At 38.9% G+C, this 9,908-nt stretch overlaps 1 long non-coding RNA gene across 5 annotated transcripts in view; it reads left to right on the forward strand.

The window, feature by feature from the left end:
* The window catches only part of LOC144283221 (uncharacterized), a 310,775-nt gene that overhangs the window by 248,948 nt on the left and 51,919 nt on the right, over positions 1 to 9,908 (forward strand). For all 5 annotated transcript variants that reach the window (XR_013351657.1, XR_013351658.1, XR_013351655.1 and 2 more), the window contains one exon: positions 9,290 to 9,365. This is a non-coding gene — a long non-coding RNA (uncharacterized LOC144283221). The remainder of the gene's footprint in view (positions 1 to 9,289; positions 9,366 to 9,908) is intronic.

A 9,908-nucleotide genomic window follows, 5' to 3' on the forward strand; every position in this document is an offset into this window, starting at 1 on the left:
TGAATCTGGGGGCATGGAACCCCCCTTTTTTTGTATCTAGTCTGTCAGAAGTTTTCATGGCCTGAAGAACCCTGAGGCTTGTGGCTGTCTGGTGGCTAACTTCTGAAATGGAGGCAGTCTTGTGGAAGACTTAACCTATGAGGTCTGTGCTACCTCTGGCTTGTTACTGTCAGAATTGAATTTCTGTTCACCTACTTGGGGTGGAAACAGAATAGGTGGATACTGCATGGCATAAATGTCTGTGGGCAAAACTCAATAATTGTGTGAAACTAATTTCTCCTCAACACCAAGGCCAAAAGAAAATGCTGAGGACATTAAATACAACATTAAAATACTCACACCTTGCTTCTTAATTGACCATTCTGACTTCCCTAATGTCTTTGAGCCAGTGTGATAGAATGAAATATCGGATTCTAAAAGACAAAATGGAGTTTCTGTTATTCACTTGCAATGAAATGGTGGGCATCTAACTTATTGTCTTTGGGCCATAGCCCTTTATCTTTAAAATGGGAGTATTAAGGCCTAATTTGTAAAGCTGTTAAGAGAATGAACATAAAAAGGTAAGATATTGGCACGACAGGTATTCCGTGAATGTTACTTTCAGCTGTCCTTTAAGATTATTTCCAATTGGAATGGTTCCTTCTGAGCGAGATTTTCTTTTATACAGTTCATCAAAAGGAAGTCAAAGTGATTGATGTGGCTTCACTGAACATTCAGTGAACTATCTGACTTTGGGGGGATATGCTGACTCAACCTCTCAAATGTCAGTGGCTGTTAGAGAGTTTCATCTTAAAGAGGGTCTTACTTTAATTGAAAAATTCACAATGTCTGCTGTGCATGTGAAGGGAAAACATCCCTACAATGCCTGCATCTACTCTCTCTATGATTTCTGCAATAGCTTGGTGCCACATTTGTCAAAACCCATCTTGCTGCAGGTGCACTGTGTCTATACTCTGTATACTCTGAACAGCACCATTCCCATTGGAATACCATAGTGGTATTCACTGACTTGCCTAGGGAGGCCCAGCATGTCTGGGGCCCAGAATAAAACCCAGGCCTGTAAATGCCTTCTTGTCCCCTCAACTGCCTCCTCCTGACTTGCCCTCTCTTCCATTTTGTGGTGAAGTGGTTACGGCTCTGAACCAAATGACCAGCATAGTTTCCTGGAGGAACGCCCATTTATCATTTCCCTCAAACGATCACACAAAATGGTTGGGTGTCATCCCTCGTGTGAATTTATGTCTTATGAAGGAATAAGTTTTTAAAAACAGTTGTTTATTATGCCAAGTACTGTGATAGAAACTTATGTGGAATGACCAGATAAGCTTCTGAGGTTTTATTCTATCAATGGTGCAGACAGGAAGGCTGAGCCCCAAACCAATCACACCATTTAGGAGAAGAGACAGGATTTAAAATTAGGCGTGTCTCCTAATCCCTTTTTTCTTTTACTGAAGGTTTATTAACTCACATGGACCCACTTCTGAGAAAGACAGCTACTTATTTCTAGGTAGAATCTGCTCTTATTTTTCTTTTATTCCCGGACCCCATTTTATTTTTTCTAGAAACTTCATTATGATATTCCCTATTCTTTAAATGTGGCTTAGTCAACAGCATATTTTCAAATAATTAAGGAAAGATATAGTGCCAGCTACACCCAAGTGCCAGTCTGTTGGCTTTAAGTCTTTTTTATACCCAGTCTTAACTCCATGGTTGGGTTTAAACAAAAATTTATTCTGGAGGCTTTAGCAAAGCTTACTTCTTTTGCCATCCTCTCTTAGTAAGCAAATCCTGGATGCTTTCCTTGCCACGAGTGCTTAATGGCAGAGTACATCTTGTCACCATCCAAGGCAGATCCTTTTGAGTGGCATATTCTCGTGGCTGGAGGGAAAAATCTGATCCAGATCCCACAAAAAACAGATGGAGTTTTCCATGCAAAACCATTACTCTTGGATTCCTGGCTAGTGGATTTCTGTTTTTCAAATTGTGGGGTTTTTTTTTTTTCTTCTTCTTCTTCTTCTTGACTCTTGCTCTCTATCTCAGGAGTGATGTTCGATACCTCAAGCTTAAATCTAAAGGTGCAATTGGGGTTGGTCATTGGAAGGATGTATAAGACTTGAGATAGCTGGGACTAGATCAGGCAAATATACCCAGTCCAAGCACAATATAATAATATAAATCCCAAATGAAAGAATGGTGGATGTTAGGGGAAGTCAGCTGAAGGCTGTTGGCTTCTAGTAAAATGATGATGGTGATTTGATAACTGGGTTACTGGGATATAATGAGATGATGTCTGTAATAGTCTTAAGGGTGGGACTTTGTTCCTCACAAGTTCTCAATAAATGACATTTACTGTGAGTACCAAGGTCAATGTAGAAACAATGGCAAATCAGATGAATCAGTCACTTCCTAGCTTTTGCCTTTATAAAACATTGTTTTCTAACAACCTAAATGGACCCATATCTAACAGAAAAGCATTTAATAAGTTATAGTGATTATTATTATTATTGCTGTTGATATCATTACCATAATATCAGCATCAAGGGAGACAGTTAAATTGTCAGGTGCTAAATGCAAGGATAGGCACATACATGATGGGATTAAACACACTCCAGAGAGAAAGCTGGTGGTTCCCCATCTTTGTTAGGAAAAGCATAAAGTAAAACAAGAGTCTTGATAGGACTGAGAAACTCCGAGTTCTGATAGAAGCTGTGCAACTTAATTTCTTGCAGCCTCATTTGGATTCTTAAGGATTAGATATAATGTTTTCCAAAATTGCCCAATAAGAATTCTGGCACCCGAGTCCTGACCCATGACTCAGAATCATTCTGGGAGGATGCTAGAGAATGTACATTTTGAATAAACATCCCAAGTGATCCTCATGATTAGGTTAAGTTTGGTAAACAGTAGGTTGAATTAAAGGCCACCTGCTCTAAAATTCCAAGAAAGTAAAAGTTTCCATTAAACAAACCATTTTGCCCAATCTCGATGTCAGAGTGAGAGCTATTAAGTGCAGAAATTGGGTTCTGGTGTCTGTGTGTGCTGTGTTCATGTGTATGCATGCATGTGTGCACATACATGTATGCTGTGTGTTCATATCTGTGCACATGTGTGATGTGCTTGTGTGTGTATGTACGTGTGTGTATGTGTGTTAAGGGAATCACTGTAGCAATAAGATGCTTTAAAAATGCTTAAATACAAGGTTATCACTCTCCAGGATGGTTTAGGAATGGCTGGACCAAGGCAGGAGAGATGAACAGATGACCTCATGTCTTTCAGAAACCTATGATTGCATGAGAACGACACAGGTTTTATGCATGATCTGTCCTGTTTACCTCCTCTTGTCTGAAGTCAGTGAGTCATGAAAAACCAAAATTGCTATTGAAATGTCAATTTGGAAGATGTCTTTGTTTTAGTTAGAAGGATTTTTGTGGAAATATGACTTAAGCTTTTGTGTCTCAAAAGATGAGGTGGATTTCCCTGGGAAAAGACTCAAGAAAACCCAAGGAAATGGGAGACTTATTTTGTATTAAATATTTGGAAAAGGACAGAATCTCAATCCATTAGTCATAACCAAATGCCCAGTGATGGTGCTCTTCCTCTGATGACTCTCCTGGAAAGATTAATGGTTTTTACTGTGATCTTTCCTTTCCACTCTGGGCTCCCACCTGCAGTCTGGGTTGCCTACTTACCTCATGGCTGAACTATTCTAATAGTCAAACTCACCTGGTTTAATAATCTCTAACCTATTCCCGCTCCAATCCATTTTATTCACTCCCGTCAGAATAATCTTCTTAAAATTCTACTTTTGCAAACATCAAAATCTTTCTTAAAACTTTAATGGTTCCTATTGTGTTTATAGGTGAATATTATCTAATTAAGTGTTCTCAGATGGAACCTGGCAAGCATCACAGCTCCTCTAATCCACACACCTTTGTCTGACATTCAAAGACCTCTTACTTACTCTATATATTAGTCAGGGCTCCTGTTTATGAATTACAGAAACTAGCTTCGGGGAAAAGGGAAAGCCAATGATTCACAAAACTAAATAGTAGGAAGAAAATATGTGGCTAGAACCAGGGACTTGAACATCATCAGGATTCCTTGCTTGTCTCTCTTCCTTGTTCTCTCTGATAGCTCCCATTCTTTGTGGCCTCTGGCAACTTTAGCCTCACACTTCTATAGATTTCCATTGGACAGAAAAAAATTTTCTTTAAGTAATTCCAAATGCACACATCATAAGGAAGGTCTCTTACTGAATACCTTGGGGGTAGCAATAGGAAGAGTTGGGGGTACAGAAAGAGAGGCAGTTATTGTCAGGCTCCATTGGAACTATGTGGTTGAATTGGGGGTGGGATGGGAGACAGCAGTTCCCTAAAGAAAGGAGGTGTTACCAGACTAAACTGAAGAGTTCTGTGTAGATGAGCAGTTAATTTTACAGCCCACTGGATGCTACCAATAAACTAATTTGAGCTTATTTTATAGTACACTTTGAATTTTTAGGTAAACTACATGAGTCTAGACAATGTTTCCTCAACATGTTATGTACATTTTAGCCTGTATGGCTTTTCTAATACAATTCCTTATGTCTACATCCCACCTCATTCTCTATGCCTAGATGTGCCTACAGGACTAAGTTGAAGTTATTGCTTCTTGGTCTGCCCTGGGCTTCAGAGATGACATTTGATGAATGTGCCATGTTTATGCAATTCAATTGGTACTAAGTATATCCTGTCTGGTATTAGCAATTACTCTCTCATATATAGATCCTGTCTCTCCAACTCGATTCTAGCCATCTTCAGGACAGATGTATTTAAACTCAGTGGCAGAGATCATTGCTGCTGCTTAATATCACTGTTAAATCCCTGTTTTATAGTTTCCTAGATTTGAGGAGAGATAAATTTGGAAAATAACAGCAAGAAAGTCAAAGAATTAGAGCATATGGTTGTATTCAATATCAACAATCATAATTATATTTATTGAACTGATAGCAGCTGCTGTTTTGAACTTTGATCAAGAGAAGAGAATAGTAAAAGTTTATCTCTCAGATTGAGTTTGGACATCTGTTTAGGAAACATCTCCAACGATGCTAAACATTTGAAAAGGAGCTACTCCTAGGGCTATTGGTCTCTGCATTGGCAAAATGCATAGAGTTCTCTGTTCTAGGGCTCTTCCTTTCCCTCACACCTATTTCTGCACCTGAGCACTGAGCATAAACACCACTGTACTTGACAGAGATAGTTTCACAAATAGTAAATTAGAACAACCCAAGACTATGCTCCTGGGAGTAATGATAGTTTGCCACTATATCTCTTGCTTAGAACTGGTATAAAGTGCACTGTACTGAGTACTACAATTTGGCACACAAAAATATTATTTTCAGTGGATTAACAAATTAGATTTTCAGTATATGAATAAAATACTAAAGATGGTCTATTGAATAAGAGGCTTAACAAAATAGAATAGAAAACCATGATTATTTTACATGACTGGAATATTTTACATGACTGGTCTAGAATCAGGATTTCAAAACCATTTCTTGGTCTGTATTCTTTAGTCCATAATACCAACCCATCAAAAATACTTTACAACTGTGTAAGGTTCTGGATCAACAAGAGGACACAGTTGATCTGGATTAAATGAGGATAGTTTGAACTCCCATCTGATCTTTCACATCAAGTTTTTAAACAGCAGAATTGACCAGGTTCTAACTTCTTCCTGCGAAGAATGCAGAGAGCTGGAATTGGTGATGTTCTCAATCTTACAAATAACCAAACTAAATTCAACTTTGTGACTTAAAAAAATCGATTGGACATACAACACCAAGAGTGAACCCTAATGTAAACTGTGGACTTTGAGTGATAATGATGTGTCCAGGTAGGTTCATCAGTTATAACAAATGCACTGCTGTGGTAAATGATGTTGAGAGTAAAGGAGGCTATGCATGTGCAAGGGCAGGAAGTATGTGAGAAATCTCTGTACCTTCCTTTTAATTCTTCTGTGAACTTAAAACTTCTCTTAAAAAATAGTCTTAATTTAAAGCAAACAAACAAGCACTCATTAGACCCCTGAGGTCACAGAACAAATAACTGGCCCAAAATCTGAAAAGAGAAAGTGATTCCAGGGAGAGAGGACATATGAATATGTGCTTACTTGGAGCAGATGCAATGGGACACAAATAAGAAGAGCTCACTAGGATAGCTGAAAAGTTGATGAAGGCTATGTGTGGGCTGGTGGAATAGTGTAGAACTGGGTGCTGCAGAAACTGGAGGAGTCGGCACACTTTTTGTTGCTTTGCAACCTTGGCAGCTTCTCAGGTGAAATCTGAAATTGGTCCCCATATACAGAGGGCAAGGAAAGACTAAAGAAAGACCACTCTAGGTGGTAGGTAGCAGGCTTAATAAGCAAGGGAATTATATACAAGGCTAGTCTTGGGCAGCTACAAGATGAGTAGATCTCTACACCTGCGCATCAGATTCTTAAAGTTTAGGAGACCTGACTGGGGTTCTGTTATGTATTCAGTCCCTATAGTCCCATTGACACATTGCTCTCTTGGGGCCACATCCTAGAAATGGCCTCCACTGTGGGAATGGTGGGAAGAATTTACATTTCAAGGACAGGGATTAAGTGAGGAGCCTCTGATTGCCTTTGTCCAATTAACAGGTCAACCAGAGCAGGTCCACTTGATGACTTCCTCCAACACTTTTGCAGGCTCTTTCTCCATGAATCCCATTGAGTATTCACAGAATAGGTAGGGAAGAACCACAGGATCTTGGAGGGAGGGGCAGTAGCCCTGTAGGGAGATGGGTAAGACCCCTTACCCATAAGAATAAAAATATTAATATAGCAGGGGAAAGGGAAAACCCACTAGTTCTAGAACATTGGTGAACACTCATTACAACTGAAGAAAAGGAACAGAAGGTGAGAAAAAGTCTAGTCTTGGGACAAGGTCAGGATTAAGTGCTGAACGCACAACTGGCAGACTTCAAATGACAGTAACAGCAAGATGCTACTGGGAAAGGAATGGGAAAGGAACAAGAATATGCAGATAGAAGCTTTTGAGGAACAGCTCATGGGGAAGATCTAAAACCCAAACAGGCATTGCTCTGATACACATCCACCACCCTAGAAACAAGCTATCTATAGGAATTTGAAACCCCTGATGTACTGAGTATAACCATTGCAAAAAGAAAGGAAAAGAAGAAGAAAAGAAATTGACAAGATAAGTGAATTACTAACTGGATTAATGCAAAACCTTCCTTTATAATTCTAGCAGAAGGAAAAGCATGCCCATATCCAGGTATATAAACTATTTTCCCCAGTTTCTACTGATCTACACAACATATTTGACTTTTAACAAAAAAATGATAAGACATAGAAAAAGGCAAGGAAAGCTAGTATACTCCCATGTAATAGAGTAATCATCAGAAATAATTTTCAGCTTTACTATAAAGTACAAGTAATTAAGACAGTATATTAGGTGAAAGGATAGATTTACAAATAAATGGAATAGAATAGAGAATCTGGAAGTGACTCACACAATATAATCATCTGATTTTTAACACAGATTCAAAGGCATTTAAGTGGAAAAATGCTAGTCTTTTCAATAAATCATGTTGGAACAGAAGGAGGATCATATGTTAAGAAGGTGGCAGATGGGGGGGGCTTCAATACATATCTCACATCTTATATAGAAATTAACTCAGCTAAAGGGCTAGTATCTAAGATCTATAAAGTACTTATCAAACCTAACACCCAGAAAATAAATAATCCACTCAAGAAATAGGCAGAAGACATGAACGCACATTTCTCTAAGGAAAACATGAAAATGGTCAACAGAAACATGAAAAATGCTCAACATCACTTGTCATCAGGGAAATACAAATCAAAACTACTATGAGATAACACTTTACACCAGTGAGAATGGCTAAAATTAATAAGTCAGAAAACAAATGTTGGTGAGGATGTGGAGAAAGTGGAACCCTCTTACACTGTCGGTGGGAATGCAAGCTGGTGCATCCACTCTGGAAAACAGAGTGGAGTTTCCTCAAGAAGTTAAAAATAGACCTACCCTATAACCCAGCAATTGCACTAGTAGGTATTTACCACAAAGATACAAATGTAGTGATATGAAGGGGCACCTGCACTCTAATGTTTATAGCAGCAATGTCCACAATAGCCAAATTTTGGAAAGAAACCAGATGTCCATCAACAGATGAATGGATAAAGAAGATATATATGTACATCATGGAATATTATTCAGCCATCAAAGAGGATGAAATCTTACCATTTACATCAACATGGATGGAACTGGGGAGTAATAACGCTGAGCAAAATAAGTCAATCAGAGAAAGACAATTATATGCTTTCACTCGTATAAGGAATATAAGAAATAGAGCAGAGGATAATAGGGGAAGGGAGGAAAAACTGAATGGGAGGAAATAAGAGAGGGAGACAAACGATGAAAGACTCTTGACTCTAGAAAACAAACAGGGTTGCTGGAGGGAAGGTGGATGAGGGGATGGGGTAACTGGGTGATGGGAATTAAGAAGGGCACGTGATATGATGAGCTTTGGGTGTTACAAGCAACAGATGAATTACTGAACTCTACATCTGAAACTAATGACGTACTATATGTTGGCTAATTGAATTTAAATTAAAAAATAATTCAGTTACAAAGGTTAATATCAACAGTAATTAGTCTTGCTGATATCACTGGCCCCTGATATGATATGATATATGAGAAGGGCCATTACCCACATGATATTCTCCAGATCCCTAACATCAGTCCATTCATGAGAAAACATCAGAAAGACTGAAATTGAGTCATACTTTACAAAATAGCTCACTAGGGATACTATACACTGTCTTTTCAGTGATTCTATAAATCTGATGTTGTTTTAAAATTAAGTTTTAGAAAAAGAGAAATGGATGTGAAGTCACCTGCCATATTTCCCTTGGAGGAGAAGGTTGAGGTAGAGTGAACCCAAAGCAACAACCAGGAAAGCCAAAGAAATTGGCATTTCAGTGATTTATACTTGATGCCATTAACTTTCAAATGTTTCTCAAGCCTACCCGGTGTGAGTAGGTCATTTTATTTTCTGTTAATAGGAACTCTGATGGAAGCACTAGAGCTTCTGAAGGAGAAACACAGGCTTCTTGTTAACTCTTGTTCAGCTGCTTATACCGTCAACACTTAATTCCTACAATTGTTTTCACTTCAAGTGATGTTGGGATTCTGATTCTCTGAGTTTGAGCCTCTTGACTTCATTTCTGCTTTTTATTTCCCCAGATTTATGCGTTTCTCTGGTGTTTACCTGGATCTGCCCTTCTGTCAAAGTGGTCATAACTGATGTGATTTTACAAAGGTAGGGCTGATCAGCAACAACATTATACTGTAAGTCATGGTTTTGACGTTTGTAACCCACAAAATGATGAGATGGAATCAACCATGCTCACAGTGACATCCCCTTTTCGGGAGCTGAAAAAGACAGACCTGCACTGGCCATTTCTTTACACCAGTCCCATTCTAGGACAACCAGAGTCTCTATCCCAGGAGTTTGATTTTGGGCCTACAGGATGATTTCCTCATCTCAAGATCCTTAATTACATCTTATAAAGACCTTTTTTTTTTTCTTTTTAAAATTTGATTTATTTATTCATGAGAGATATATAGAGAGAGGCAGAGGGAGAAGCAGGCTCCATGCAGGGAGCCCAACATGGGCCTCGATTCCAGGACTCCAGGATCATGCCCTGGGCTGAAGGCCGGTGCTAAACTGCTGAGCCACCCGGGAATCCCCAGACCCTTTTTCTAAATAAAGTAACAAAGGCTCTGGAGGTTATGATGTGAAGATATTTTTGGAGAGCACCATCATTCAACCCAATATCCCACCCTTCCAATTATTCTGTTA

The sequence above is a fragment of the Canis aureus genome, chromosome 14 (assembly GCF_053574225.1).
Source record: "Canis aureus isolate CA01 chromosome 14, VMU_Caureus_v.1.0, whole genome shotgun sequence".
Lineage (NCBI taxonomy): Eukaryota > Metazoa > Chordata > Mammalia > Carnivora > Canidae > Canis > Canis aureus.